Here is a 22301-nt window from a genome sequence, read left to right on the forward strand (position 1 = left end):
CTCGTAGGTGTATACAACCAACAGCAATAGCTGAATAATGATGTGCTAATGATGCAAACCCAAGCCACCTATTTATAGGTTGGACAAGAGCTGTTGGTCTGCCAGTATAAAAACAATGGGCTGGCTGACTATGCAAAAAATACTAGAATAATGTCTAAAAAATAGTAGAAAAATATCTAAAATAAGATGAATGCATGGCCTCATAAATCTAGCCAAATATAGCATGAAATATGCACATATATGACCAATTTGGAGATGATAATGCCAACACTTCTATGGTGATAGTGTCTGCTATGTTCTTAGCTGTAGATTCAGCTACAAGGCATTTTTGTTCTGCCTCTTTAGCCATCCTTGTTTTAGATTCAACTACAAGCCATTTTTGTTCTTCCTCTGCAACTAGATTTTGCCTGTCAGCTTCCTCCACTTATCTCTTTTTGGCTACTTCTTCTTCCAGCTTCTACCTTTGAGACTCCTCCTCTAGTCTCTTCCTGGCCACTTCTTCATCCATCTTTAATTTTTGAGACTCTTCCTCATTGCTTCTTCTTCCAGCCTCTGCCTCTGATACTCCTCCTCTAGTCTCTTCATGGCCGCTTCTTCTTCCAGCTTTTGTTTTTGAAACTCTTCCTTGTTGCTTCTTCTTCCTTCTACTGCTGCACACTTTCCTAGTTTGCAGCATAGCGGATCTATCCTTCCCCAACTCACTGAGCTATGCCAAGACTTTCAAATGCCCCATCATCTTTTTGTGACCTTTGGATAGCCACAACTTATGATCTTGTTGTGCTACATGTGCTTAGCCACCACTACTGTAATGAAGGGCTCTTGGTATTGGTGGACATAAAGAGAGCCAATGGGCATGGCCGGGCAAGTATGGAGGCCCAATATTAATGAGTGTGAAAAGGTGGGCAAGTATATAAATGAATAAATTGTAACTAGGGGATCTTATCATTTTGACTAATCAAATCATACTTCTTAGAGTTCCAAGCTTCTATGGCTATGGTGGTACTCCATCATGAGTGCATGTGGTACTCCATTATGAGTGCATTCTCTTTCTTTCTCTCACCATCATGACAGTGGCATCAGAGCTTTGTCTTTGATCAATTTTCTAAATTTTCTACATTTTCCTGATCTTCCTTGAGTTTCTTGGAAATTTTCTTGATTTCTTGATCAAGAAATGGGGCATGGGGATTGTAGGATGTTGGAAATTCCCTTGATTTTTGAATTGATCTAAGTTTTTTGAGGGGGGTCTATGGGTCACTGTGGACCGAAATTTGGGGTAGCCGCTCCAAAATTTGAAGTGCATGACCAAAATTCGGGGAAAATTATGCTAATCATGATTAGTTACCTTAATCCAAAAAGTTTATGCTTTTCTCTTCTCCTCCTCATGTTTGATTCTGAGAAAAATAGGGCTTCAATCCAGTGGGTAGAATTGCTTTAGGTTTTTGATTAAGCATCTCAAGATCTTCCAAAAGAACCTCAGAATTTGTGATTTATGATGACTGCTTCGTGGGAGAAATTCAAATCTATGCATGCACTATTCTGAAGGGTTTTTTTATGGCCGTTATAGCAAGCACATGCTTGCTTAATCTTGGCCTAAGTTTAGGCAAGCTTAAGCTTAGCATCAAATCCTTTAATGGAGGTGCGTTTTGACCGTGAATGATGATGGCTGCTGGCCGTGAAGGAAGGCGAACGCTCTTGGACGATTACTCCTCGATTAGGTGTCCTACGCCATTTATGGGAGGATTTCCTTGGAAATGTTGGGATTGACACTTCAAGGTATGGTGATGGCTGAAATTTACAGCATTTCAACGCTTATTCTACCTCTCCATTACATGTTTATCAAACCTTAAGGCTGCATTTTGGAAGTTAACAAGAGAAGGCTTAATCAATGCATTCTAGCCTCTTGAATGCCCTTACTCTAGCTTCTTGAATGCTACATATACAATGAAGGTTTGCATTACCTTGAGTTGGAGGCTTTTGCATGGTTAATTTCCACCATTGAAGTGATTTGGGGATGCATTACATGAGCTTTTGCTTAGGATTAAGCAAGTATCACACCTTATGTGATTATTGAGCCATTGGAGCTTCTAATTTCCATTTGGATGATAGTTTTTCTCATTGATGATGGCTATGAAGTAAAGGCAAAGGGCTGAAGTGATATACATGAAAATAGTGAGATGTGGCTTCATATAATGTCCAAATATTAGCCTAAAGCAAGCACATGCATGTGCCTACATAAGCCAATGATTGCATTGATCTTAGGAGTCCTTACTTGAAGCTAAACCTTGCAAGTCATATGCCTTGTAATTCACATGGTGTTGGATGCTATTTGGACATTGTTTTGTTGTGATTTGTGTATCGGAGCTACTTTTGATGATTGAGGGAAAGCATGAGTACATGCTCTTTGTAATGGATAAAATGAAAATAGCATGAGTCATGCTAAACACATTGTAAGTGCTCCTACCTTATTTTTTTGAAGCTACATCCACATACACCTCACTTGTACTCTCACTTCAATTCCTAGCATCTAGTATGCTTGTGAGGGTACCTTGGGCATTGGAGGAGAGGCCCGGGGGGAGCATGGCATGAACTCTCCTTGTCATGAGTGCGGAAAAGCGTCAAGGAGGGGGGATTAGGTATATTGGTGGATGTGAAGACTTGGCCCCAACTTATGCCTAGATTCGGACTCGGTCGAGGGGTGGGCTTGGTCGGGAGATCGGCAAGGATAAAGAGCTCCTTCAACACACAACTCGACTACACTGCAAGCATGCCAAGTCTATGGAAGCCAAATGTTACTTGATTGAGCATGCCATGGACACTTGATAGTGATCAAAGCATAAGAGTTGCTTGGGCAAGTGTATGATTTTGATGGTGTTTACTTTGGGCATTATGTCCTTATTGGACATTGGGCAAATGCTTGTGGCAACATCAAGAAAGGAATCTATGACGATAGGGGAAATGGATCAGAGATGGTTGTGGCATTCCATTTCTAGTAATCCACAGAGTCCCACAACTTCTAGTTTTTCTTTGGAACAATCACGATCGGGGATAACCAGGCTGTTTGATCAATTGGAAATATAAATCCAACTTGAAGTAGCTTGTCCAGTTCCTCTTTCACCCTTTTGGCATAGTTTGGATTCATCCAGTACCTTTGTTGTCGGATAGGGATGGCATCCTCCTTCAGATTGATCCGATGTTGGTGGAACCTTGGATCAATCACTTTCATCTCGATGTATCTCCATGCAAACACATCCTTGAAGGACGTGAGCAACACGTGGACTTCCTCCCAGAACTCAACATCCAACCTAGCACTAACCTAGACCATCTTTGGGCCATCATCAGTTCCTAGATTTATCTCCATCAACTTATCTTCCTTGACCCTCTTGGAGTGCTTGAGGTCCTTGTCAAAATCCTTTTTCGCTACAATGATCTGTTGTAGGCTCGATGTACTGCCATCATTGGCTAGAGCCTTGTAAAAATCTTCAGCTTCATCTGAACTTTGCCTTGTGCTTTGCCGACGATCAGACTGATCCTTGGTGACTTCATCCTTGTGTGGAGGGATTGGTCGGTATCTATCCATTATTCGAACTACATCAACCTCGAACAAGCTGATGAGGTTTGCATTTTGCTAGAGATACTCTTCCTCCTCATCGAGGTCTAATCCTTCTAGCATGTTGACTCCCTTGGCTACTTTTGGTCAGGATAGTTTCTCCACCTTCCGTCTACTGGCAACGGATATCCTTACTTTCTTCTTTCCATGCCGCATAGTGATCATATCCACGTCCCAATCTTGCTTGATCCATGCCTGCCCACAGAGCCATTATCTATCAAGATCAGCATCATGAGGTAAGCACCTTTGATGTCCTCCATTCACCACTATTGCAATCTGGAAACTAAATCTAGATACTTCAAGTGTGAGCTCGCGGATCAATCCCAGTGGCTACACTCACCGTTGATCCACCATTTTGACAAACGAACGATGCGGGCTCCCATCCGCTCAACCCAAGAATTCGGCATGTTGCATATCGGATAAGATGTTAACTTTGGAACTGCCATCTAGCAAAACTTTTTCTATATCCACTCGAGCCAACTTGACCTGGATCATTGGGATGGCTTCATCATAGACAGGGGCTTCCCTTGGTGGGTGTCTACCTTCTCAATATTCAGGGCTTCTAGAGCAGCGAGGGTGGCGTCTTCACTTCCTGAGGTTTCAAGAGACCCATCAGGTGCTCCCTGAAACCTAGCACCAATGCGAGGAGCTATTCCACCAATGTAAGATTCCTCCCCAGCCTCTCAAAATGTCCAGCATCTTCCCCTGTAATCAATCCCCTTTTCTGAAATATAAGAGATCTTGTCTTTGCCTGTTTTGGCATAGAGAGAGAAAATATTCTAGAGAGAGAATATTCAGATTTTGAATATTTCTAGATAGAAAAATATCTCATATAATTAAGATAAATTTCCCTGAAATAGAAATTCAAAAAGAATTTTCCAATGTACAATTGGAATTAATTGGAAATGGGTATAAAGGACCTTAGCCTAAGGGTCTAGATTTTCAAAAAATTTTGGATTATGGTCCAATTAAGGTTCCTATGGGCCAATAGCATCAATCCATGTGTAGGGAGGAGATAAATCCAATTTGTAAAAGAAAATACCCAAAAATGAGTAAATGCTCACATAAGATGAAGAGTTGACTATGTACAAGGTTTATTAGTAAGAAACTATGAGCAATATTAAAAATATGAGATATTTTGGGTATCCAAAAATGAGTAAATGCTCACATAAGATGAAGAGTTGAAAATGTACAAGGTTTATTAGTAAAAAACTATGAGCAATATTAAAAATATGAGATATTTTGGATATAATGATTCCATTTTGACACATATGTAAGGAAGGGGAGTCCATTAAAGGAGGTGCATATTTCACATGCTTGAATGAGTTTTAAACTCAAAAATAATGTGATATTTTTATCTCTCCTCTCTCTTGAATCAAACCAAATCAAAATGGAACCAAACCGAATAAAAAAGGAACCAAACTAGATCCAAATCTAGTCCAAATTCAACCAAACTGAATCTGGAAAATTCTAGAATTCAGTTAGCTTTAGTTAGAATTTCCCTCTCCTATAAATAGAACATGAGTCCTTTGAAAAAAATAGAAGAATTTTACTGTACTAGAGTTATGCTGAAATAATGCTAATTTCTACTATTCTCTAAAATTCTCTCCAAATTGAAGAAATTGGAGCTTCCCTCTTTCTTCAATCCCCATTGGTGGCTCCATCAACATACTTAACCAATTGATTGGTTGGGAGCCTCTACCGTGAACAAAGAATCAAGCAATTTGTAAGGTAAATGGTGAATTTTGATCTTTTCTATAATTTCTCAAGGTTTCTCTCTTCTCAACCCCTCTCAAGCTTGAGAAGCTTAATTGGAATGGTTTTTGAATGCTATTGAAGTTAATTGAGGAATGGTAGTGAAGAGTTACATAATTTGATGAATGCTATTGAAGTTAATTGATTAATGATAGTTAAGAGTTATATAAATTCCATTTATGTTTAATTTAAATGGTTTTTATGTAATTTCTCTCTCTCACTCAAGAAATGGTCATACTCATGACCCATTCTCAATCCAAATGAAGCTTTTCATAAAGTTTTTCCTTAATCTAAGATTAATCTATACTTGAGGCCAAATTAATGGGTTTTTTCTATGCTTTTAGTTTATGTATTTCATGAATATTGATGATTCAATCCATTATGGATTATTGATCCAATTAGGGATCATTGTAATTATTTCTTAATGATAAGCTTTATCCCTTAGAAAAATTGAGATTTATCAGCCATAGCAGCGGAGCCATGGCAAAATTTTTTATAAAAATTACGCATAAAATAATTTCATTCAAAGCATGAAAAGAGGACTTCTTACCATATTCTAGGAATTATCATCTAGATTAATTGAAGATATTCATTGTAATCATAGAGAAATTGATTTTTATATTATGCATAATTGATTTTCATGCATAGAGGCATGCATAAAAGATTATTATTTTAACATAAAAGTGTTACTTTTATCATATTTGAATTTCATGCATAGAGGTATGCATAAAAGATGATTATTTTATTACAAAAGTGTTACTTTTTAGCATAATTGATTTTCATGCATAGAGGCATGCATAAAAGATTATTATTTTAACATAAAAGTGTTATTTTTATCATATTTGAATTTCATGCAGAGGTATGCATAAAAGATGATTATTTTATTACAAAAGTGTTACTTTTAGCATAATTGAATTTCATGCATAGATGTATGCATAAAAGATGATTATTTTATTATAAAAGTGTTACTTTTATCATATTTGGATTTCATGCATAGAGGTATGCATAAAAGTTGATTATTTATTTATAAAAGTGTGACTTTTATCATAATTGAAATTCATGCATAGAGGTATGCATAAAAGTTGATTATTTTATTATTAAAGTGTGACTTTTATCATATTTGAATTTCATGCATAGAGGTATGCATAAAAGTTGATTATTTTATTATAAAAGTGTGACTTTTATCATATTTGAATTTCATGCATAGAGGTATGCATAAAAATTGATTATTTTATTATAAAAGTGTGACTTTTATCATATTTGAATTTCATGCATAGAGGTATGCATAAAAGTTGATTATTTTATTGTAAAAGTATAACTTTTATCATAATTGAATTTCATACATAGAGGTATGCATAAAAGTTGATTATTTTATTATAAAAGTGTGACTTTTATCATATTTGAATTTCATACATAGAGGTATCCATAAAGGTTGATTATTTTATTGTAAAAGTGTTACTTTTATCATATTGGATTTCATGTATAGAGGTATGCATAAAAGATATTCTTTTTATACTAAAAGTGTGATTTTCATCATAAATGGATTTTATGCATAACTTAGATGCATAAGAGAAATTCTTTTATTCTAAAAGTGTAATTCCTACCAAATCGAATTTATGCATAAAAGATTGATTTTTAAATTCAAAGTGTCATTCTCATCTAAATTGAATTTATGCATAGGAAGATGCATAAAAGAATGGAATTTCAATTCAAAAGTGTTATTCTCATCCAAATTGAATTTATGCATAGGAAGATGCATAAAAGATGGATTTTTAATTCAAAAGTGTCAATTCTCATCTAAATTGAGTTTATGCATAGGAAAATGCATAAGAGATGGAATTTTAATTCAAAAGTGTCATTTTCATTTAAAATGAATTTATGCATAGGAAGATGCATAAAAGATTGATTTTTATTTCGAAAATGTTAGTCTCCTTAAATGGAATTTATGCATAAATAAATGTGTAGAGAAATCTTATATCAAATATAAGAATTCTCTTGTATTCTATAAAAAGATATGAAATGTGATAAGATGTGATAAGAGGTGTATGAGATGTGATAAGATGTGATAAGAAGCGTATGGGAAGTGATAGGATGTGATAAGAGGTGTATGAGATGTGAAAAGATGTGATAAGATGTATATGGGATGTGTTAGGGCGTGAATGGATGTAGATATGGATGTATGAATGTAGATATGGATGTATGAATGTGAATATGGATGTGTGGATGTGGAAATGAAAGTGTGGATGTATGAATGAGGATGTGAAAATGGATGTATGTATGTAGACGTGGATGTATGAATATGAATGTGAATAAAGATGTGGATGTGGATGTATGGATGTGGATGTATGGATATGAATGTGAATGAAGATGTGGATGTGGATGTATGGATGTAGATACGGATGTGGATGTATGAATGTGAATGTGGATGTATGAATGAGGATGTGCAAATGGATGTATGCATGTGAATGTGGATGTATGAATGTGAATGTGGATGTGTGGAAGTGGAAATGGAAGTATGGATGTATGAATGTGGATGTGGATGTATGCATGTAGATGGGTATGTATGAATGTGAAATTGGAAGTATGATGTGGACGTACGAACATGGATATGTATGTAGAATAATGAATGTGAAGGTGTATGTGAAATAATGTGTAGTCTATATGAGTGAATGGATGGGAATGAGTACACATTGAATGGAATGTGGAATAAGTAATGTGGTCCGAGAGAGTGGATAATGTGGAAAGACCAGAGTTCGTCATAGAAACTGTATTTTGTGACTATTTGTAAATGATTGTTTTATGTCAAGAATGCTGGGGAAGCATTTTGACCGTCTTGAGGATTAAGGTCATGAAGACCGAACTGATAAAGTTGCAACTGCTGATGACGGAGAGTCAATGGAGGACGTCTCGCGTAGCAAGGTCAATCGAGGTCTTGACCAGCATCGGTTCGATTAAAATGGTGAGCTTCCGGTACGGTGGATGAGGGATCAAGGAATCAGCCTATAAAGTGAAGCGCTAGGTTACCTGCGAAGGATCCTAGAGGGTGCTGACCATACGGTGCTCGGGCTCTGGGTGGCCGAAGATACCCACACGTGCGTCGAGGAAGATATTGGAACAAGGAGTAAGAGTTGTTTTCTGAAACCGAGCATGGATTTGGTTGATTGACCTTGCTGGTCCTCAAACGGATGAGTCCATGGCTCTTTTATATGGATCTGTGGGTTGATCTTGCTGATCTTCCACAGAGATTCCATTCTGTTATATGAATATATTTCCGGTTACTATGAGCTAGGAACTATGGAAAAGGCCCCTGAGTGAACAGGTGGTGAGCGTTCTGGTTGTTGCCAATGATGCCATAAGTACACCGATGAATGAATGACGGGAATAAGGATTCAACCAGAGACTTTGAGGATTGTCATCAGTGACATAATGGTTTCATTAAAGGATTGTTTGAAAGTTAGTTGATGCTGAGAAAAAGGCAATTTCATATTGGGTGTGTAAGTGGGACTAGTTTTATGTTTGCATAAACTTCCGGCTAGGGGGCCTAAGAACTCTTTTCCCTGGTACCCCGGACAAAACCTAACCAAATTCCTAATTGGATCCCATCACTACAGTGGTTGGGAGGTTGGCTAACCCATGGGAATGGATGGGGTTAGGCTGGACTGATGGATCCGTAAATCGAGATTTAATTTCTATTATTATGATAGATGAAGTAAATCCCGGATAGTAATTGTTCTATGGATAGGAATCAACGGCTGTGCCTCTTGATGGGGAAAAAAGCGTTGATCCCAATGATCCAAGTGCAAGTTTCTTCCTTGATCTGACCAAGTACCGTTAGAGGTGTAGTCGGATCAGTTTGATCAGTATAATGATCTTGACTACGTTAGAGTAAAGAGTTATCCTGGTGGAATCGCTCGTGCTTTCCGGGTAAAGGAAGTTTTTCCGGTTTCGGTGTTGGATAAACCGACGGATTAGTCTCTTGTCCGGATATCCGGTGGGCGAGGCCCCGAGTGTGAGACCCCTGCCCCGCGCACGATGTGCTACTTCCGCTGCTAGTACCCCGAATCCGTTGCGCGGTGGAGACCGAGATCTTACAGTTGGTATCAGAGCAGGTTTAAAACTAATACGGATAAGCAAATTCTTATCATAAATTGATAATAAAAATTCAGAAAAAGCATTTTTCATAATGTATTTTCATTCCATAAGCCTCTTTAATGAAGAATTTTTAATCAAAGAATTTTTTTTTATAGATGGAAGTTCCCTACTTATCTGGTATTCCCGACCTCACCCAGTCTCAAGATATGACTGTGTTCGCCTTTGAGCATCTCATCTCTTCCGCTTCAACTCGAACAAGCCGAGCAAGACTCGTACGCCATTTCGAAGAATTATATTTTCCTAACCTAGTGAAGAGACAATAGCATAAGTGGTTTGCAGGGCTATATATCCACGCCTCTTGCAACCGGCATGCAATGTTGAGGCAGAACCTCTCATTGGCCATGATTTTGATAAAGCTGAAAATGACGTGTGGTGTCATTCTATATCTTTCAACGCCTCAAAATTTCACACTTGCTTGCCGAGTTTATAGACTCTTTAGTTGATTTATCCCTAAGGAGAAAATAATAGCTTCCTTCGCAATTAGAGAAATTATGTAACAGGACATGACTATGGCCCAGTACCGTCGTTTTATGCGTCTCTCGAGGAGATTTTGAATTTTGGAGCCGAGCCACTCTATGTACTTATTGCAACTTGTATATAAATATACAAATATTTTTCCTGTTATTTAAATGATTGTTTATGGACGATCGGATAAAGAAAAATCTGTTTATCAGACATGTCATAGATCTCCAATAAGATCAACTGAGGAGCCAATTATGTCAAAAATTTATCAAGACGCACAAAAAGGTTATAATTGTGTGATATAATTTAAACAATTTGTTATTCAAACTGAAATTCGTAAATTAGTAATTAGGACTTCAATTGGAAGTACCGCAATTCTATAGAACCCCGACTTGCTTGAGGCCTAGACATGATGGTATTTACCATATAACTCCAAGTATCATGACTAACCGTATATACCGAGGGTATAACTGCAGCTCTTTATCGGCAGTATATATGAGTAAATCTAAGACTTGAATTTATAAGCATTAATGCTATCCAGTTGTTGATGAATTTGAATGTGGTTGATATGATTTTTAATTCTGTTTGGGAACTGATGAATTGATTGGGATTCTGATTGAAAAATGATGATCCCTGAAAATGGGTTGAAATGTAATAAATTGAGCGAAACCACAATATGGATGATTGGGACGAGTCCCTGTGATGATAAATAATGATAATGATTTCAGCAAATCACTATGAGATTAGTGGATTGTGCTATCAAATTGCTACTGTTAACACTTGACTCGTTAGATCAAGTTAAGAAATGACAAATTGAGAACTTACTTGTCTGAAATTTCCATGGGGAAATGTTCATAAAGAAATTTTTCGGTCTAATGGACCATTATCATGTTAAAGATATGAATGATATGATTGAAAGAATTGTTATTTAATGATGAGTTCTATTTAAGGGATAATTATCCCCATATTCTGTGGGGTTGACCAGAATATAAGGAACCCCAGAATAAATTGGATCTAAGAAAAAGAGTTGTCTCTCTACTTTGCGAGATGAGGACATCTTGCACTTTTTAAGTGGGGTAGAATGTAAGATTCCTCCCCCACCAGCCTTCGAGGTATGCAGGAGTAAGAATCTCCCTTTTCTAATCTTATAATTATTCCCTCTCTAAAATAAAAGAAAGATTCTATTTAAAAAAGGAAGACACTTTACCCAGAATACCTTATCAAGAGCCCACTTGTTTTAAGGATTCAGAACGATGAGTTCAAAAGTGAGAACCGGTATTTTGGATGCCAAGGTTTTGGTCATCAATTAAAAGACTGCCCGACTCCTACCATGAAAAGGGCACAGGGAAGTCTAGAACCCAAATTCAGAGACCAATTCCTTCATACCAATCTAATCAGGGTCCGTCTCGGACAAGATTGCTTAACTCCATTTACTAGGTCCGACCCATTGATTAGGGTCGAGATGACCAGTCAAATGCTTGGCAACATAGAGCAACAGATGCAGGCAATTCATAAAGATATATACGCTGCCCAAGATTGATAGAAACAATATACAGATAAGAAGAGGACAGTCAGAGAATTCAAAGAAACAGATATGGTCTTCAATTGAGTACGGACCAAAAGAAGTTCTTTATCTCTTGGGGAGTATAAGTAGTTATCCCCCAGATATTGCGGACCAAAGAAAGTAAGTGACTTAGCCTACGAACTTCTTTTATCTCCTCATTTCAAAGTTTTTAATGCCTTCTTAGAAATATGTGCCAAACCCAAATCATGGAAAGACGGTAAAACTTCAGTGGCAAGATACCGTTGGCTTCTAGGTTACGCTAGCTCCTTCCTTTATATAAGTCGTAACTTTTACGCTCACAATAATCTTACTTCCATCGATCTCCTTTCTTTCTTAATCTCCTTCATGGCTTGGCAAAACAGGAATTAGTTTTATCCATAATGATTTCTCACCTTCAAGACGCAAGCGAGTTTGTGAAGAAAGATTTTATAGAACTGTATGAGCGCTCACTTTTTCCTCACCTAGGAACTTCCGTAGCTCAGACCAAATGGCGAACCTATCAAGACATAACTAGGGTAACACCCTGGGGTCAGCAGCACTTTCGTAACAATGTCCGCTTGGCCATGGTTAGTGAAGCTTTGGGTTTGGGTCCCCGATACTACTGTGTCATGAGATCAAGGCATCTTGGTTTTTCTGAGCGGGTCTTCTTACTGGCGTGTTTTCTTCCTCATCAGAAGATATGCCTTTACTCCGTTTTTGGCTTACCTCTCAGAGGTCCTTTTGTTAGATCACCTCATACCACTGAGATAGGTACGGCAATAACCAACAGAATTATTTTCATAGATGAGTTACCTTATACATGCGCAGCTTGTGAGTGCTGCTTTTGTGATCATATGATGGACGGGCTTATGGAAGTGTAAAGAGTTCTTCTATCTTTACTGTATATGTTCCAAGAATAAATAAAGTTTAAATCTTATTCTTGTCTTGACCCTTACTCTCTTTGAGACTTTTTTTAATTGGTGGTTAATCTTAATTAAATTTTTCTCTAAGTCTCATGTTCGTGCATCTTGCGAAATTATCCCAAGTTTACAAGATGAGGACATCTCGCGTTTTTCAAGTGGGAGAGAATGTAAGATTCCTCCCCAGCCTCTCAAAATGTCCAGCATCTTCCCCTCCTGTAATCAATCCCCTTTTCTGAAATATAAGAGATCTTATCTTTGCTTGTTTTGGCATAGAGAGAGAAAATATTCTAGAGAGAGAATATTCAAATTTTGAATATTTCTAGATAGAAAAATATCTCATATAATTAAGATAAATTCCCCTGAAATAGAAATTCAAAAAGAATTTTCCAATGTACAATTGGAATTAATTGGAAATGGGTATAAAGGACCTTAGCCTAAGGGTCTAGATTTTCAAAAAAATTTGGATTATGGTCCAATTAAGGTTCCTATGGGCCAATAGCATCAATCCATGTGTAGGGAGGAGATAAATCCAATTTGTAAAAGAAAATACCCAAAAATGAGTAAATGCTCACATAAGATGAAGAGTTGACTATGTACAAGGTTTATTAGTAAGAAACTATGAGCAATATTAAAAATATGAGATATTTTGGGTATCCAAAAATGAGTAAATGCTCACATAAGATGAAGAATTGAAAATGTACAAGGTTTATTAGTAAAAAACTATGAGCAATATTAAAAATATGAGATATTTTGGGTATAATGATTCCATTTTGACACATATGTAAGGAAGGGGAGTCCATTAAAGGAGGTGCATATTTCACATGCTTGAATGAGTTTTAAACTCAAAAATAATGTGATATTTTTATCTCTCCTCTCTCTTGAATCAAACCAAATCAAAATGGAACCAAACCGAATAAAAAAGGAACCAAACTAGATCCAAATCTAGTCCAAATTCAACCAAACTGAATCTGGAAAATTCTAGAATTCAGTTAGCTTTAGTTAGAATTTCCCTCTCCTATAAATAGAACATGAGTCCTTTGAAAAAAATAGAAGAATTTTACTGTACTAGAGTTATGCTGAAATAATGCTAATTTCTACTATTCTCTAAAATTCTCTCCAAATTGAAGAAATTGGAGCTTCCCTCTTTCTTCAATCCCCATTGGTGGCTCCATCAACATGCTTAATCAATTGATTGGTTGGGAGCCTCTACCGTGAACAAAGAATCAAGCAATTTGTAAGGTAAATGGTGAATTTTGATCTTTTCTATAATTTCTCAAGGTTTCTCTCTTCTCAACCCCTCTCAAGCTTGAGAAGCTTAATTGGAATGGTTTTTGAATGCTATTGAAGTTAATTGAGGAATGGTAGTGAAGAGTTACATAATTTGATGAATGCTATTGAAGTTAATTGATTAATGATAGTTAAGAGTTACATAAATTCCATTTATGTTTAATTCAAATGGTTTTTATGTAATTTCTCTCTCTCACTCAAGAAATGGTCATACTCATGACCCATTCTCAATCCAAATGAAGCTTTTCATAAAGTTTTTCCTTAATCCAAGATTAATCTATATTTGAGACCAAATTAATAGCTTTTTTTTATGCTTTTAGTTTATGTATTTCATGAATATTGATGATTCAATCCATTATGGATTATTAATCCAATTAGGATCATTCTAATTATTTCTTAATGATAAGCTTTATCCCTTAGAAAAATTGAGATTTATCAGTCTCATAGCAGCGGAGCTATGGTAAAATTTTTATAAAAATTACGCATAAAATAATTTCATTCAAAGCATGAAAAGAGGACTTCTTACCATATTCTAGGAATTATCATCCTAGATTAATTGAAGATATTCATTGTAATCATAGAGAAATTGATTTTTATATTATGCATAATTGATTTTCATGCATAGAGGCATGCATAAAAGATTATTATTTTAACATAAAAGTGTTACTTTTATCATATTTGAATTTCATGCATAGAGGTATGCATAAAAGATGATTATTTTATTACAAAAGTGTTACTTTTAGCATAATTGATTTTCATGCATAGAGGCATGCATAAAAGATTATTATTTTAACATAAAAGTGTTATTTTTTTCATATTTGAATTTCATGCATAGAGGTATGCATAAAAGATGATTATTTTATTACAAAAGTGTTACTTTTAGCATACTTGAATTTCATGCATAGATGTATGCATAAAAGATGATTATTTTATTATAAAAGTGTTACTTTTGTCATATTTGGATTTCATGCATAGAGGTATGCATAAAAGTTGATTATTTTATTATTAAAGTGTGACTTTTATCATATTTGAATTTCATGCATAGAGGTATGCATACAAGTTGATTATTTTATTATAAAAGTGTGACTTTTATTGTTGAAAGAACGGTAGAGGGAGAGGAGACACACACACAGGAGAAAACCCTAATGTATATTGCAAACCCTAACCATAGAGGGAAGCCATGTCCACTCTCACACAAAAAACATAATGCACTAATCCATAATCCACACAACACACAATGAGTTGTGTCCACACTCTACTAACCCTAGCTAATGCCCACACACTATGACCAGCTGGACACGCGGTCATTTATGTCTCACACATGTTCCTACCTAATCTGCCAGCACATAGCATAGCTGGCTCACACTGACATCGAGCTTGAATCTCAACAGCCCCTCTCAAGCTCATGATGTACTGCCGATAAAGATGTAGATGAGCTTGGGATATCAAGACTCTCAACACTCCCCCTCAAGCTCATCCCATGTACTCCCAACATAGTCCGGAAGTACTCAAACTTCTCCCTGCTAAGTGGCTTTGTAAAGATGTCTGCCACCTGCTCATCAGTCTTCACATAGTGAAGATCAACTGTATCATCCAGCACCTTCTCTCTGACAAAATGATAATGGACCTCTATGTGTTTGGTCCTCGCACTGCTCATGTTGTCACAATGAATGACAACTTTGCCATCAAGAGGCTCACATAAATCTGCCAAGAGACTCTTTAACCAAACTGCCTCACAAGTAGCAATGGCTGCACCTCTGTACTCAGCCTCTGTACTGGATAAAGCAACTGTAGGTTGCTTCTTGCTACTCCAACTCACCACAGCACTTCCAAGTGTAAAAGCATATCCACTAGTAGACCTCCTGTCATATGCGCTACCTGCCCAATCAACATCTGTGTAGCCATGTATGTCCAAGCTTTCACCACTCTCATAAAATAGACCATAATGTGCTGTGGTCTTCACATATCTCATGATGCGTCTCACTGCATCCAAATGTGGTTTCCTGGGGCTCTGCATAAACTGGCTGACTAGCCCCAAAGCATAACTCAAATCCGGGCGTGTGATAGTCATGTATATGAGACTACCAACCATCTTCGTGTACATAGAAGGATCATCCAATTCCTCGCCATAATCAGCCTGCAACTTCACATTTTGCTCCAATGGTGTACTCATAGGTTTACACCCTGTCATGCCATACTTTGCCAACATTTTGCTCCAATGGTGTACTCATAGGTTTACACCCTGTCATGCCATACTTTGCCAACATATCCAATGCATATTGGCGCTGTACTAACCAAGTACCTGCATGATCTTTCACCACTTCAATTCCAAGGAAGTATCTCAACTTCACATTTTGCTCCAATGGTGTACTCATAGGTTTACACCCTGTCATGCCATACTTTGCCAACATATCCAATGCATATTGGCGCTGTACTAACCAAGTACCTACATGATCTTTCACCACTTCAATTCCAAGGAAGTATCTCAACTCACCAAGATCTTTCATGTCAAATTGCCCACTCAAAGCTTTCTTGACATGCATCACATCTGCACCATGATCACCTGTGATAATCAAGTCATCCACATAGATGACTAGTAAAACAATCCCATGCTGTGTCTTCTTCACATAGAGTGAAGAATTTGCTGTAGAAATCTGAAAACCAAGTGAGATAAGATATCTGCTCATCTTATCACTCCAAGCACGAGGTGCTTGCTTTAGACCATACAATGCCTTTTTCAACCTGCATACGTGAGTGGGATATCTAGGGTGTACATACCCTTCTGGCTGTGCCATGTACACTTCCTCTTGTAGATCTCCATTCAGAAATGCATTTTTGACATCCATCTGATGCATTTCCCAGCCATTAGCTACAGCCATAGCAATGACTGCTCTCACTGTGCCCATCTTAGCCACTGGACTAAACGTCTCATTATAGTCCAATCCTTGGGTCTGTGCATAACCCTTTGCTACCAATCTTGCTTTGTGTCTCTCAATAGAACCATCAGATTTGCACTTCACTTTGTAAACCCATTTACATCCAATAACATTCTTGTCCTTTGATAATGCAACCAAATCCCATGTATCATTATGGACCAATGCGTCCATCTCAACATCCATTGCTTTTTCCCATACATGCTCTCCAATAGCCTCTGTATAGCATGTAGGTTCCACATGCTTCACCATAGATGTCATATATGCATAGTGCATAGCAAAATCTCTATATGTCAATCTGTCAACAGGATATCTGACTCTCTGGGATCTCCGCAATGCATGCGGGTCACTCTGTACACCTGTAACTCTAGCATGTGGTGGCACATATCTGTCCTGCCTAGCACCAGCAGGTGTGCGTAAAACAGGTATGCCAAGCTCCTCATCCAAACTCTCGGAACTAGATGACTCATAACCTGTGATTCCAATTCCTTCGACTTTCTTTTTGCCTTTATCCATAGCACTACTCCCAGTGCTCACACTCTCATGCCTCAAACGTCCTGACCATGGACGTACACTGCTACTCTCAGCTTCTGCTGGCCCAGACATAGTAGTAGAACTAGAACTTGCTTGTGGTGGCAAGTTGACATGTACATCAGCCTCAAGTGACTCAATGACACCTTCATCTTTTGCTTTGTACCAACTAGCAAGCTCATCAAACACCACATCACGTGAGATGACCACTTATCTAGTTTGTGGATTATAACATTTGTATGCCTTTCGATCCTGTGCATATCCAACAAATACACATTTCTCTGCTTTAGGATCCAACTTCCTTCTTCTTTCATCAGGCACATGTACATAAGCTATGCATCCAAAAACTTTAAGATGTCCAATGTCTAGCCTGTAACCTGTGAGCCGCATCTCTGGCGTGCTTCCATGAATGGCTGCTGTAGGTGTTTTGTTCAATATATACACTGCAGTAGCACATGCTTCTGCCCAATAGTAATCTGGCATGCTCTTTTCATTGAGCATCGCCCTTGCCACTTCACATATGACTCTATTCTTTCTCTCAGCCACACCATTCTGCTGAGGTGTATACCTGCAAGTCAACTGTCTTCTTATTCCATGCTTCCTCAAGAAATGCTCAAAAGCTTTTGAGGTGTATTCACCACCTCCATCTGTTCTCAAACATTTAATCCAACAGCCATATTGCTTTTCTGCAAAAGCTTTGAAATCCATGAATTTTTCCAACACTTCACTCTTCTCTTTGAGAAAGTATATCCATGTCATCTTGCTGAAATCATCTATGAATGTAACATAGTATAAACTACCTTTGATAGATGGGTTTTGTGCAGGACCCCATACATCACTGTGTACTATCTCAAGTGGCCTGTTACTCATATTTCCTTCTCTAGGAAACCTCAACCTTGCCTGCTTTCCAAATTGACAGGCTTCACAAACATGCACATGTCCATCATATTTGAACCTAGGCAATTCATTGACAATGCCTCTTGTTTGCATATTCTTTAATCTCTGTATATTGACATGTCCAATCCTCTTATGCCACATATCAATGTCCTGTACCACATTTTTGCTCTTTGAGAACATGGCTGATTTTAGCTCAGGAATTCCAGCATCCAGCTTAAACAATCTTCCTTCTTTCTTGCCTTTAGCAATCACTCTACATCCATGTTTGAAATCTTCAACGAAGCATCCATGCTCGTTGAAACGAACCTGTAATCCCTGTTCCACCATTTGACCAACTGAGGCCAAGCTTTTAGTGATCGAAGGCACATACAGCACATCTGACATAGACTTTGTCTGACCATTGTGCATGACCAATGGTACACTTCCAACATGTGTAATGACATGCTGGGTATCATCACCTATTTCCACATAGCCTTTTACATCCATAGGCTTCATATGCTCAAACCATTCACCATGACATGTCATATGGTTTGATGCTCCTAAGTCCATATACCATGTATCATCATTCTCAGCATTTGTTGTCATAGAACCCACAACATGCTTCATGGCAAACAAATGATTTGCAGTTCCATCATTGCTACTTGATGCATAGTTACCACCATGTTGTGCATAGTTTCCACCATAATGACCACCACGTTGTGTTCTTCCCCCTCTCAAATCATTCTGTTTGCGGAAACAATCTCTTGCCATATGACCATATTTGCCACAATAATGGCATTCCACATCTTGCATAGAATTTTGTTGGCCTTGCCAACGTCCTCGACCACGGGGGTTACCTCTGCCTCGCTGAGGTGCATATCCACGACCACCTCGAGCACCATATGAAGGCTGAAAATTCTGTTGTGGAGGCCTGTCCTGCCATCCACGACCATTACCACCACGTCCACGTGATGCGAATCTCCCCCTGCCTCTAAAGCCTCTCTGCAAGTAGAAAGCCTGATTTCTGCCATCATCATGGCCAGTAGATGCATCCAGAAATGAATCACTGAGCTTGATTTCCTCAACCAACAAGAGGGAAACCAACTCATCGAAGTCGGGTAAACCTATACTCCTCACTGAGATAGATGTATCAAAAAATTTGTATTCCTTGCCAAGACCACGCAAGGTAATATCCACCAAATCATCATCAGGCATGGGGGCATTTATTGTGGCCAATGCATCTGCAAACTTCTTGATTTCTTGCACATAATCATGTATGCTCCTTTTATTTGTGAGATCCCGATCTCCACCGCGCAACGGATTCGGGGTACTAGCAGCGGAAGTAGCACATCATGCGTGGGTAGGGATCTCACACTCGGGGCCTCGCCCACGGATATCCGGACAAGAGACTAATCCGTTGGTTTGTCCAAAACCGAAACCGGAAAAACTTCCTTTACCCGGAAAGCATGGGCGATTCCACCAGGATAACTCTTTACTCTAACGTAGTCAAGATCATTACGGATCAACTGATCTAACTGCACCTTTAACGGTACTTGGTCAAATCAAGGAAGAAACTTGCACTTGGATCATTGGGATCAACGCTTTTTTCCCCATCAAGAGGCACAGCCGTTGATTCCTATCCATAGAACAATTTCTATCCGGGATTTACTTCATCTATCGTAATAATAGAAATTAAATCTCGATTTACGGATCCATCAGTCCAGCCCAACCCCATCCGATCCCATGGGTTAGCCAACCACCCAACCACTGTAGTGATGGGATCCAATTTGGAATTTGGTTAGGTTTTGTCCCGGGTACCAAGGAAAAGAGTTCCAAGGCCCCCTAGCCGGAAGCTCATGCAAACATAAAACTAGCCACACCACTTACACACCCAATATGAAAATTGCCTTTTTCTTAGCATCAGCTAACTTTAAAACAATCCTTTAATGAAACCATAGTACCACTGATCACAATCTTCCAATTTATCCAGTTGATTCATAATTTCCCATCATTCCTTCATCAGAGTATCTATGGCATCATTGGCAACTAGAACGCTCACCACCTGTCCACACAGGGGCCTTTTCAATAGTTCCTAGCCCATAATACTCGGCAATATAATCACTTATAAAAATCAAGATGGGCTCTCATTGAAGATCAGCAAGATCAACCAACAGATCCATATAAAGAGCCATGGACTCATCCATTGAAGACCAGCAAGGTCAATCAACCAGATCCATGCCCGGTTTCACAAAACAACTCTTACTCCTTGTTCCAATATCTTCCTCGACGCACGCGTGGGTATCCTAGGCGACGACCCAGAGCCCGAGCACCGTATGGTCAGCACCCTCTAGGATCCTTCGCAGGTGACCTAGCGCTTCACTCATAGGCCGCTTCCTTGGTCCCTCATCCACCGTACCGGAAGCTCACCATTTTAATCGAACCGAGGCTGGTCAAGACCTCGGCCGACCTTGCTACGCGAGACGTCCTCCATTGACTCTCCGTCAGCAATTGCAACTTTATCAGATAGGTCTCCACGACCTTAATCACAAGACGGTCAAAATGCTTTCCCAGCATTCTTGACATAAAACAGCCATTTACAAACAGCATTTACAAACAGTTTACAAATACAATTTCTATATTAACTCTCATTTTTCCACATTATCCCTCATACAATCCACATTACTTATTCCACATTTCATTTATATGTGTGCATGAAAATTAAAAATGATAAAAGTAACACTTTTGATATAAAAAATTTATCCTTTATGCATACTTCTATGCATGAAAATTAAAAATGATAAAAGTAACTTTTTTGATATAAAAAATTTTTCTTTATGCATACTTCTATGCATGAAAATTAAAAATAATAAAAGTAACACTTTTAATATAAAAAAATTATCCTTTATGCATACTTCTATGCATGAAAATTAAAAATGATAAAAGTAACACTTTTGATATAAAAAATTTTTCTTTATGCATACTTCTATGCATGAAAATTAAAAATGATAAAAGTAACACTTTTAATATAAAAAAATTATCCTTTATGCATGATATTAAAATTTAATTTCTCCATGATTATAATGAAATTCTTTCAATTAATCTAGGATGATAATTCCTAGAATATGGTAGGAAGTCCTCTTTTTATGCTTTGAATGAAATTATTTTATGCATAATTTTTATAAAAATTTTGCCATAGCTCCGCTGCTATGACTGATAAATCTCAATTTTTTCTAAGGGATAAAGCTTATCATTAAGGAAATAATTAAAATGATCTCTAATTGGATCATTAATCTATAATGGATTGAATCATCAATATGCATAACTAAAAGCATAGAAAAAAGCCATTAATTTGGCCTCAAGCATAGCTTAATCTTGGATTAAGGAAAAGCTTTATGAAAAGCTTCATTTGGATTGAGAATGGGTCATGAGTATGACCATTTCTTGAGTGAGAGAGAGAAATTACATAAAAACCATTAGAATTTAAACATAAATAAAAATTAACTTCAATAGCATTTATTAAATTATGTAACTCTTCACTATTATTCACCAATTAACTTTAATAGCATTTAAAAAACCATACCAATTAAGCTTCTCAAGCTTGAGAGGGGTTGAGAAGAGAGAAACATTGAGAAATTCTAGAAAAGATCAATATTCACTAATTACCTTACAAATTGCTTGATTCTTTGTTCACGGTAGAGGCCCCAAACCAATCAATTGGTTAAGTATGTTGATGGAGCCACTAATGGGGATTGAAGAAAGAGGGAAGATCCAAAAACTAGTGAATTATTAAATGAATTCACAGTTCTTGGCTTAGGTGGAGCAGAGTAACGATGCATAAACACTATATATTTTTCAACAAGGGGGAGGCTTCTATTTATAGGAAAATTTGAGCTCCTAACCAAACAAACTGATTCTAGAATTTTTTAAATCAGTTTGGTCAATATTTGACCATTTTTAGGTCAGTTAAGCTAACTTTTTGCAACTAGACTTGAATGAGGAGAGAGGAGAGATGAAATATCTCAATTTTTATGAGTTTAAAACTCATTCAAGCATGTGAAATATGCACCTCCTTTAAAGAACTCCCCTTCCTTACATATGTGTCATAATGGAATCATTTTAATATTGCTCATAGTTTTTTTTTACTAATAAACCTTGTACATTTTCAACTCTTCATCTTATGTGAAATATGCACCTCCTTTAAAGAACTCCCCTTCCTTACATATGTGTCATAA

Source organism: Cibotium barometz, chromosome 27 (genome assembly GCF_041138505.1).
Source record: "Cibotium barometz isolate CiBa-2024 chromosome 27, ASM4113850v1, whole genome shotgun sequence".
Classification (NCBI taxonomy): domain Eukaryota; kingdom Viridiplantae; phylum Streptophyta; class Polypodiopsida; order Cyatheales; family Cibotiaceae; genus Cibotium; species Cibotium barometz.